General features: G+C 41.2%; 1 protein-coding gene across 1 annotated transcript in view; it reads right to left on the bottom strand.

Annotated features, from left to right (window-relative positions):
* The window catches only part of ST6GAL2 (ST6 beta-galactoside alpha-2,6-sialyltransferase 2), a 51,512-nt gene that overhangs the window by 40,923 nt on the left and 517 nt on the right, over positions 1-10,072 (bottom strand). The gene's annotated exons all lie outside the window — the stretch shown is intronic.

The raw sequence follows: 10,072 nt of genomic DNA on the forward strand, positions 1-10,072 counted from the left end.
TTTTAGAGCTCCTAATAATAAAATGCCTGAGCAAATAGAAAACCTTCTGATACGTATTTTATGCAGACACTCTCCTTCAGGAATTAACCCATGATAATGTACTGTGTTTGGACAAACAATTGTATGTTTGTACTGGGGTGTGTCAGGCAACAGTGAGCTACCTCCCTCTAGTACAGGTGGCAAACAGCACAGAGAATGTCCTTGCACCTACACGGAGCTGCAATGGCCTCGTGAAATGCAGAGCTCAGCAAACACCAGCAGATCCTGCCCGAAACAGTCATTGCATCTTCAAGAAACAGCACCTCCTGACTTCTCCTGAGTGTTTCCTGGTGCTTTTAAACTCTAGCTCAGGAAAGAAAAACACAATCAAGCATCAACATCAAACACTCTTAAGTGCTGCCTCAGGGTGAGGGCTCATTCCAACTTGACATCTGTTCTGCCCTGCTATAAAGTGACTCAGTCAAATTAATTCAGTGTCTTTAAATACAGCATATTCAGAGACTTTTGCTCATTGTCATCCCTTTGGCTTCGCATAACGATAGCAAGTTATCTGCGGCATCATGCTTTGGTCTCCACAGCATCCAGAAACCAATACTTGAAGCAGAAGAAAAGGATGGTACATAACAAGCCTAACTCCTATATAGAATAAAATATCAGCCAAGGCTCACAAATGAGAAATAAGAACCACTTCCAGGATGATGAATGTTTTCTAAGCCCTAGCTAAAATTTTACAATTTTAGCAGCTAAGAACCTTGGACAACAGTTGTTCAGACACAAAGAAGAGCAGCTGAAGACCATACATGGAGAACACTGCTGCCAGTCTTAGGATATTGACACCTTGATGGCTTTCCATGTCAGCAGCAATATGGACAAGTTAGCCAACCAGACATTTTCTTGCTGGCAAAAGAGAGTAAAGCTAGGTTGACAGAGAGACTCCTTTCTGCCAAGCATAGAGGTGAAATCTGTATTAAACAGTGAGCTCTCAAACCAGATACTCTATAAACCTCTCTCTTATTATAATGAGGTGGAAGTAAGACAACTGCAACTCCTTCTCCTATGCATATAGAAACAGAGCTAATGTTTCTGTCTCGCCACATTTGCTCATACACAGCCATACACCATGAGCCTCCAAGCTATACTGTTCTGAATGCATGCTTTCAAAAATAAAAAAAGAAATCTAAAATAAATAGGAAAAATAGAATCAGCCTAAACAAGAAATAGCAGTGAGCAATTAGGATGGAATGAAGATCAGCTATGCAGAAATATTTCTAATGGAGAGATTAGCTTTCTATAACAGCCTTCAATTTTAACCTTCATAACTTCAACAAAGTAAAGCCCAGCCACATGAAGTTTCAGTCATCATCTTGTGCCAAGGAAAGCTTCTCTGGAAAGTTTGAGGTAGATCGGCCAAGGCATCTTGGAGATATGAGAGTTCCAGAAAAGTGTTCTCCATTTCTTGGACTGTTTCCTAATTTTTTTTGGCTCATCATAACTTTAAAATGGTTGGCTTAGACATTCAAAATTTGCTTGGCTACTACTGGTGCCTTGGAGTAGTTGAGTTGCAGGCTCTTTTATTACTCAGTGTGGGTTTGTGCAAATTCTGAGCGCTGCAATCGTTAACACCACATGCTGGCTTTATACACTATAGACAAGCCTGTCTGGCCCACTGTAGGCTCCTTCATCACCTCATCAGCAATGCTCAGGAGGCAGTGCCGAAGCCCACAACCCTACCTTCAGGTTCAACAGGGTATAAGGACTTGGCCAGACTTGATGATCTACACAGGGGAGTTACATTTTCCCAGGTTGAAGAGAAATGGTCCAACGATGTTTCCAAGCTTCTCCAGTACCGAAGTGCTTCAGGGGACAGCTAACCACTAGGCACTGATGGTTTTCTCCCCAGACTCGCTGCTGTTCTCTCACCACTCCTTCAATCCATACTTATTTTTTAAGAGAACATCCCCAAAATTCTGAAGTTCCCCTCTTCTCCGTGGATTACTGATTCAATCTATTCACCATTTCAGTAGCAATTGCAAACTCTTTGCTGTGGTCTGTGAGCTTCTTTCGCAGCTTATTTCCTCTCTCTGCTCCACTCCCTTGGTCTCCAAGGGCCTCTTGAAAATTGGGAGCCATGTACACATAGGCACAATATATCTCATTAAACTTCTGGGCAGAAAACCCACAGGGGAGATCTCAGCCCTCAAGAAGCAAATTTCCCCTGAGCAAACTCAAAGCATTGATGAACCCAGGAAAGATTCTAAGTAAGGAATTTGCTCCTGGTGGGAACGGCTCTGTTCACAATCTCGATTTTGATAACAGATACTATGGCAACCTCATGGATCTCTTGACATAGCCTTCGGCATGGTCAACCACTTTAAACAATTCTCCTATCTTTGATATTTCCTTTGACAATGGCTATCACCTGTGGAGTCACCAGGAAAATAATCATTGCACAGCTGATCAGTAGTGGAAAACATCAGGACATTAAAACCACTTCTGAGTGAAGTAGGTTTCTACACAGAGAGTGCCTCAGTAACAAAGAAGCCTATTCTTTTTGAGATGCACACATGCGTGACTCCCATTCATAGGAGTTATGCGAGTGCATCAAAAGCAGAATAGGCTTGAAAGTGTCTACATTTACCAAACACTGATCCCACACAGAAGTGCCTTTTAAGAATGACACATTCTTTGACCTACTGCAACTTACTTTTGCTCTTCAGAAACAAAAGGCTTTGCAACAACCACAGCACCTACATTTAAAGATGTGTAATACAAGCACAAAAAAGTCCATATAACAATCTGCCCTGAAAATAGGAAGAACTGAAGTTTTTTCCACATTTCTCATCCAATCATGTATTTATCAGAGCTCTGTTTTGCCATCTTTTACATGCTGTTAACCACAGTCAGGCTGGATAAGGCTTTGAGCAACCTGATCTTTCAGAAGGTGTCTCTGCCCATGGCAAGCAGGTTGGAGGCAAGTGACCTTTAAGGTCCTTTCCAACAACTCTACAATTCTTTGATAATACCTCACATGTTTGCTTCTCAGGACAGACCATGCAAGTCTCTGTCAAGGTTTATAGAATAAACAACCTACAGGGGATTGGCACAAACCTACAGAGGTCCAAGGAGAGCTGTAGGAGGGGTTCTCCAGGTGTCCTACAGAGCTCCTACTAGGAGGTTCCCATGCCCTTTGGGAGGATGTGCTGCCCTGCTCTACCTCACTGACTCAATGCATGAACTAACGAAAAGAGCATGAGGAGAGAGGCACTTCCCTCCCCCAGTAATCCACGGAGGACTAGCCACAGCCTGACCCCAACTTAACACTTGGGCTGTAAACTTACTTAACACTTGTATAAGAATTTATTTTTTCAAACATACTGATGGCAGCATATGGCCCATCGACAGGTTTATTATTATAAGACACTTTTTCCACCAGGTTATAGTCTTTTTTATAAACATATGTTTCAGCACATAATAAAATCCCTAAGAACTGTTTCTGAAACATAATCACTATGCAGGCACAGAAACTACTTTTCAAGGTTTGTCGAGATAATGAAAGAAACAAATCTTTTAAACGGACTTCCAGTTTTCTAAATATCTTTTCCGAAATGTCTTTTAAATCAAGGGCTATTGAGAGCCATGCATGTTCAAAAAAGAAAAAAAAATATATATCTCCACTTTGTCAAAGCAATCATTTTTATATTTAGTAAAACTTCTCCTTCCACTAAGCAGACCTTTTAACTGTGCTTTAAGTCAGAACATGTGTTTTATGGGTGAATGATAAGCTTCTGAAAAAAAGGTGGCTTATTATGTAGAAAATGTCAATGCCACACAGCTACCATCACACAAACTCATGAGTGTAAAACTGCTCTTGATATTCTGTGCCCTTCAGCAGTGCTGGAGCAAGGCCTGTGTGTGGAGTCAAAGCAATCAGATCATGGCCCTGCACCCCCATGTACTATATGCTATAGCCAAATTCAATATCTACAAGAATGTCACTACTTGCTTCCCCTCAAACCACATCTGTATTCTTAAGAAATAATGTTTCTTGTTTATGCAGCTATAATGCAATTTCTATACTAGAACCACAGTTTCTAGAAAGACCCCATACTGTACAATGCTTTCTTTTATAATAACAGTATACAATTTTCTTCAGTAAACTCCTGTGCTGCTCTTATACTCAATGCTTCTACAATGCCATACGATACATTTAGCCCAAGCAGGCTTTGCTTTCAAACCAGCTTTTTCAATACATCAAAATATGATCTAACTCACGCGTGCTTCCTAGGAGCTTTGCTTCCTACCACCCAAGTTTATTGTCTCCTGTTGAAAAGAGCCTGCAGCTGGAATTCAAACTAAGAATCACACAAGTTAAACCCAAAGCCTACCTGAAGTCAGCAAGAGACCTCAAACTGATTTTAGGGGACTGGGAATCAGGCCTAGCATGTGCTGAAGACACTAGAGGCCTTCCAGACTGTATAATATGCCATGTTAAATATTCCTTAAGTGCTTCAAAATATTTTGCAACCACTGTGAAAATTTTACTGGTATTTAGGCTATTCTGGGGAAGAATGGGCACTTGGTTTTGTTTCTTTCCTCCTACAATGAGGCTGCCCACAAAACACAGATGTTTTAAGACACTGGAGAAAATAATCAGCCACTACCAGATTTGAAGTTTAAACGAAGAAAATAACTTCAATTTTATCATAGGCATACTATTGTAATTGGTATGCATGAGCATACATTCAAAGGAAACTCATTTGTTAAAATTAATCACTGACTTCTCCACCAAACTGTCTCTAACTACAATCAAGTCTGGACACGATCAGCTTCACCTGGAGATACAGCATGCCCTCCCTAATGCTTACACAAGCTGAAAGCCTAAACCCTAAAACCCCTTCACTAAAAAGTGAAGCCTTTGAACAGTCTGCAAGCAACTCCAGCTGGAGCCAGGACCTCATTGACACAGCCGTGCACTTCTTTCTGCTTTTATGGATTAAGTCTTTATAGGAGAGACAGTGCACTGTTAGTCTTTCTCCACAAGCAGACAGAGCACGATTAGCAATCACACTTTGCTGTGCTGGAAGTGTTTGGAAACACTTAGCTGACAGGATGGGTTTGGGGCTGAGACAAGGCATGATGTCCTTGTTAGCCACTCTAAGGAGTCCTTTGACAAGGGGGCTGGTTCTGCTCAGCCAATTGCCGTGGCTGCTTCTGGAAACCTGTCTATTAGAAACCACATTTCACAGGTGACTGAACAGCCATCAGATGGGAACAGGTTTCATTTACAACTGACCCATATTCACTACCACAGCATCAGGATGAAATGCACCATCTCCCCTTTCCAGTCTGGAACTGAACCACTCCTGCTCTGCATACTGAAACACAAAACATCAACGGTATTTTTCAGATTTGCAAGCTATTGTGTTAAAACGGTGCTTTGAACTAGCATCCTCTTATCCAGGAAGAAGTCTGACGATTTATATAAAGAAGATCCAGTGGATACTTTTTTATGAGTAAAAGAACGTCAAATTCTGCATTTCTTGGTTATGCAAATACCTGAAGAATGAGGGCATTTTGGACCCTTACCATAGAACACATCATTATATTTTTACAGACAAAAGGTGTTTACACTGGTTATTGTCCAAAAACCTCCAAAAGCTTCAGAGACCGCATCACAGGTGGAAGAGAACTGGTATTTTGTAGAGAGAGGATCAGAGGCTTTAGTGAGGAACAGATAAGACTGACCAGACCAGAAGTTAATCTTCCAGTGACAGATCAAAATCTGGAAGAGAATTCAGCATAGCAGAGTTACTTGAAACTGAGGATCCTATAAAGAACCCTTATCAAATTTTACACCCAGTGACATAATGGAGTCACAAAACTGCAGAACAAATCACCACATGTCACTAAGTCCTCTACACCTGGTGTGTCACTTATCTTCAAGCCAGACCAACATGCATTACAGAGGAAGGAGCAGCTTTCCTTCTCCCAGTTAGCAACCATTTGGTTCACATGATTTTGTGTTCAGTCTCCAGAGAACACTCCTAGTCACTTTGCAACCTTACCTATAAAATGTCCTAATCTTGTATAGTTTTATACAATTTAATACCATGAACAAGTGACTCTGCAAAACCTGAGGGGTGTCCTACCACAATGACAATTGCAAAGCTATGCAGTGAACAACATTTACTTTTCATTTACATTTTGGAGAGTAAGGGCAGTAGCACACACAACCAGCTGTGAGGCCACCTCTTCACCGAGATGTAACAGCAAGAAGGGCCACCACGTCCTGGAGCTCAGCTCTGCTGCACTCCCTCAGCTCCCAGAGGATTTCTGGCAGCATGGAAGATTTGGCTTCTCCAAAGCAATTGGCGTGGAAGAGGGCTTTGAAGGCATGTAGACAGACTCAGCCACAGCATCTGTTAGGAGCAAGATCCCAAGGTCAAGGACCCTCATCAAGAACCCCGTCAACATCTCCCTGACATTTAACTCTTCCAGCATTTATCCCTCCAGAAACAGCCAGTCTTTGAGAAATGTACACCACAAACATAATGATGTTGGCATGCTTTGCCCTCAAGGCCAAGTATCTGCGTACAAATATCTGCGCTGCTTACAATCTACGTAAAATTTACAGGCCAAATAAAAAAGAAAGATTTGTTTCTTTTCAGCATTTTCCCCAGATCAAGAAAAAAGAGTTTACAGTGCTTATACCACAGAAAAGACTGGATCTAAAACGTAAAACGGCCATAAGATTCATAACAAATATCAGATTTTTCCCCATTATTCTCAAGTCTGAGATATTAGTTGTATTCAGCTTTACATATGATCTTGTATCCTAAAAATGACAACAGGAGTTCTTCTGGAGGAGGATGGCATTTATTATGGAATTAATATATGCAATTAAATACATGAATAGGGTTTTACTGTGTGCAGTCTTCACTACAAATTCTTTGTAGAGCAGATTTCATCCTCTGCTGCTACTTTTACATCCTTAAAATAATTTTAAAGATACACATGTCGCTGAAGAAATAATCTTAACTTTAGTAACTGTATAAAACTTCTAGAACTTTCAAGAAGAAACAAATCAATAGCAACTTTCCCATTTGTGCCATGGTTTGATGGATTCTAAATACGAGGGAGAAGACTTAAGGAAGATTGAAACATAGACTGTGACAGCACGCAGAACTATTACTCTGTATGACTATCAGCAAAATCACACAGCAACAAAGTACTTTTTGGTTTTGTGAATTGGAAACGTAGTGGCACACCAACAAAGGAGAACCTAAAAAGTGCAAAGTTTGGAAAAAAAAAAAAAAGCCATGCACGCAGCTGCTCCAAAAATAGCCATGGTCAGATAAAAGCCTGAAAGCAATTATTTTGGCTGAATATTGTACACAGACCACTGCACTAAGCTTCTACAATTAAACAAGACAAAAGGTCAGCTGGTGCCTAACAAACCATTTACTACTTTAATTATATTCAAGCGGGGCAGTCTAACGCATCGAAATAACTAACAACAAGGGAAATAACTTAGGAAAGTATCTGATGTTGTAAATTTCTTTCTTTACCATTCATCAGTACCAATGCTGCTAGCCAGTCTTTCTAGTACACTTGAAAAGCACAAAAGGGATACTGCTTGGTGTCAGGAAGAGCTGCTTAAGGGCTGTAAACCTTTACTCGGAGGAACCCGGCAGTCTCACTTGACAAAAATTATTTCTGCACGACAAAAGTAGCGGTAATGCCAGCTTTTGCATTCCTTGAATCAAGTGCCTACGCCTTTGTTCCAAAGTTACCGGGTCACCAGAGTGCTCAATTTTTTTGGAGCAGCAACAGCATTTCAACAGACCTTCACAGATTGCACCCGGTTTCCTTCTGACCCTACTCCCCAGATTCACCTTCTTCACGCTGATCACAAATCACTGACATACACTTGCAGCTCTAACAGTATCTGAAGCAACTTCTCTCTAATTAATATTAGAGAGGTACTTAATGCATTTTGGCTTCTTTTAATGTCATTAGTAGATAAGTACAAGGAAAACGAGCCAACGCCATATGCCCAAATAGTTCACTGGAGATTGCCTGCCAACTGCAAACACACCCCAGCAAATACAGAGAAGTGCACAAAACACAGTCTGAAAATTACTGCAGAGATCTATATACAGTTTCTGATGGGCAAGTAGTATTCCAAAGACTTATGTAAAATCCAGTGAGCTCTACTAGTATATGTAGTGACTAACACACACAGCATCGCTTTGCAGTACTATCATTAGGATGCTATCACAGGATGCTGCTTTATCTTATTTAATCTCACTAATCTGCAATGAAAATAAATCACATTCTATAGAACTAAAATTAATTTCTATTTTACTTAATTTTTAAGTGGGAAACGCTACATCCAATTTTATTCATATACAACTATGTTTAAGAATGCAAAGGAAACGGTCACTGAGCAGATTTCAAAGGACAGAGATAAGGTCAACAAACTTATATTTCATACTTTGCTGCTAGGATGCTTACATACGCAATCCCAACATCCCCGTAAGCACATTTTGTAAAGTTTTTATAATACTTTTCCTACTTGTTTGGCCTTTCTTCTCCTTTCCTCAGGAGGAAACACATCACAAAACATAGATGCTAAGAGATTTGTTGCAAAGCAGCAGAGCTTTACGTTTTGTATGCATCCTCCAACTCTGAAAGTGCAGCATGGACAATGCTGGGAAATCCTGTCCTCTGCCCAGATGAACTGTAGGAGAAAATAGTTTTCTTGCTACTGCATCAGGAGTTGGGGAGGTCCTAAACTCCAACACTGAAGACTTCTGCCTACAAAAAGCTCAAAGTCAACGCTTTCCCAGCAAGAGGCGAGTGGAGCAGAGGTCTGCCAGGATGCCCATTGTGACAGCTGCCGAACCGGTGCCGAATATCCATCTCCCTGTTTGTTTGCACACACAGGCAGCCCCTCACCTCCAGACAGTCCAAGTACACTCCTCATCATATCTTCTACCAACAGTGCAACTTTTGGTTTTAGCAAAGACGCACACAAAACCAAGGGGTAACCACCACAAACATCATTTAAATTTGAAAGCACTTAAGAAGGAGAAAAGCCTCTAAGCTGTATTTAAAATAAAACAAAATAAAGAAAAAAGCTCTTTGAAAACTTGTAAGACCTTCATCTTTATATGGAAAACTGGAGCAATTCTTTCCACCCCCCATCCAAAAGCCCCACTGTATCAAATACCAGCTGAATTACTTTCGCGTGGGTTTTCCAAAACAAATACGTAGACGTAGTAAAATTACCTGGACGCAGACACCTCGTCTGGAAAGTTTCATTGCAAAGGGTTAAAGTTCAGAAAGTTTGCAAGACTGGAAAAAGGAAAATCAGACTGAGAAGCCAGCAGAAACCTTAACCCCGAGGTCTGCCGCTGCCTCCAGCCTCCTACTGAACATTTCCTTTCAGATGAAGAAATGCGGTGCCTAAATCTCGCCCCAACAGTCAGCAACTAAACTGCTCGAACGCGTAACCTCGTCGCGCTTTTTTCCCCCAGTACCAATTGAAACATATTGCCATGACGGAATACGCCACAGAAGATAGCTGAGCGTTAGGGATGATAACGCTCCATCTAAAGATACACGCTGCCCGTAGAATCTACGCTACTTATTAGCGGTAAATTCGCCGAGACCTTCTTTCTTTTTCCTTTGAGGATATCGATTTCTAGATGCTAACTGCTTACAAACGCAATCTACACAAGCAAACACAGAACTAACAGAAAACACTTGAAAAGCAACCACCAAAAAAAAAAAAAAAAAAAAAGAGAAAGAAAGAAAGAAAGAAAGAAGGAAAGAAAAAAAGAAAGAAAGAAGCTCTCATTTAAATTCCTGGAAAGCACCGCTTCTCTAAACGTATCTATTCAGGCTCTCGGAGCAGGCGAGCCCCGCGAAGCACACACCCTGCACGCTCCCCGCCTGAGAACTGCTCAGCCACGAAGCCACTGAGCTGTGCCACCGAGAATCCATACAGCTTCGCCTATAGGATTTTCCTCCCACAAAACGCTGCACGGCAGAAACCCTCCCCCTT

The sequence above is a fragment of the Numida meleagris genome, chromosome 1 (assembly GCF_002078875.1).
Source record: "Numida meleagris isolate 19003 breed g44 Domestic line chromosome 1, NumMel1.0, whole genome shotgun sequence".
Classification (NCBI taxonomy): domain Eukaryota; kingdom Metazoa; phylum Chordata; class Aves; order Galliformes; family Numididae; genus Numida; species Numida meleagris.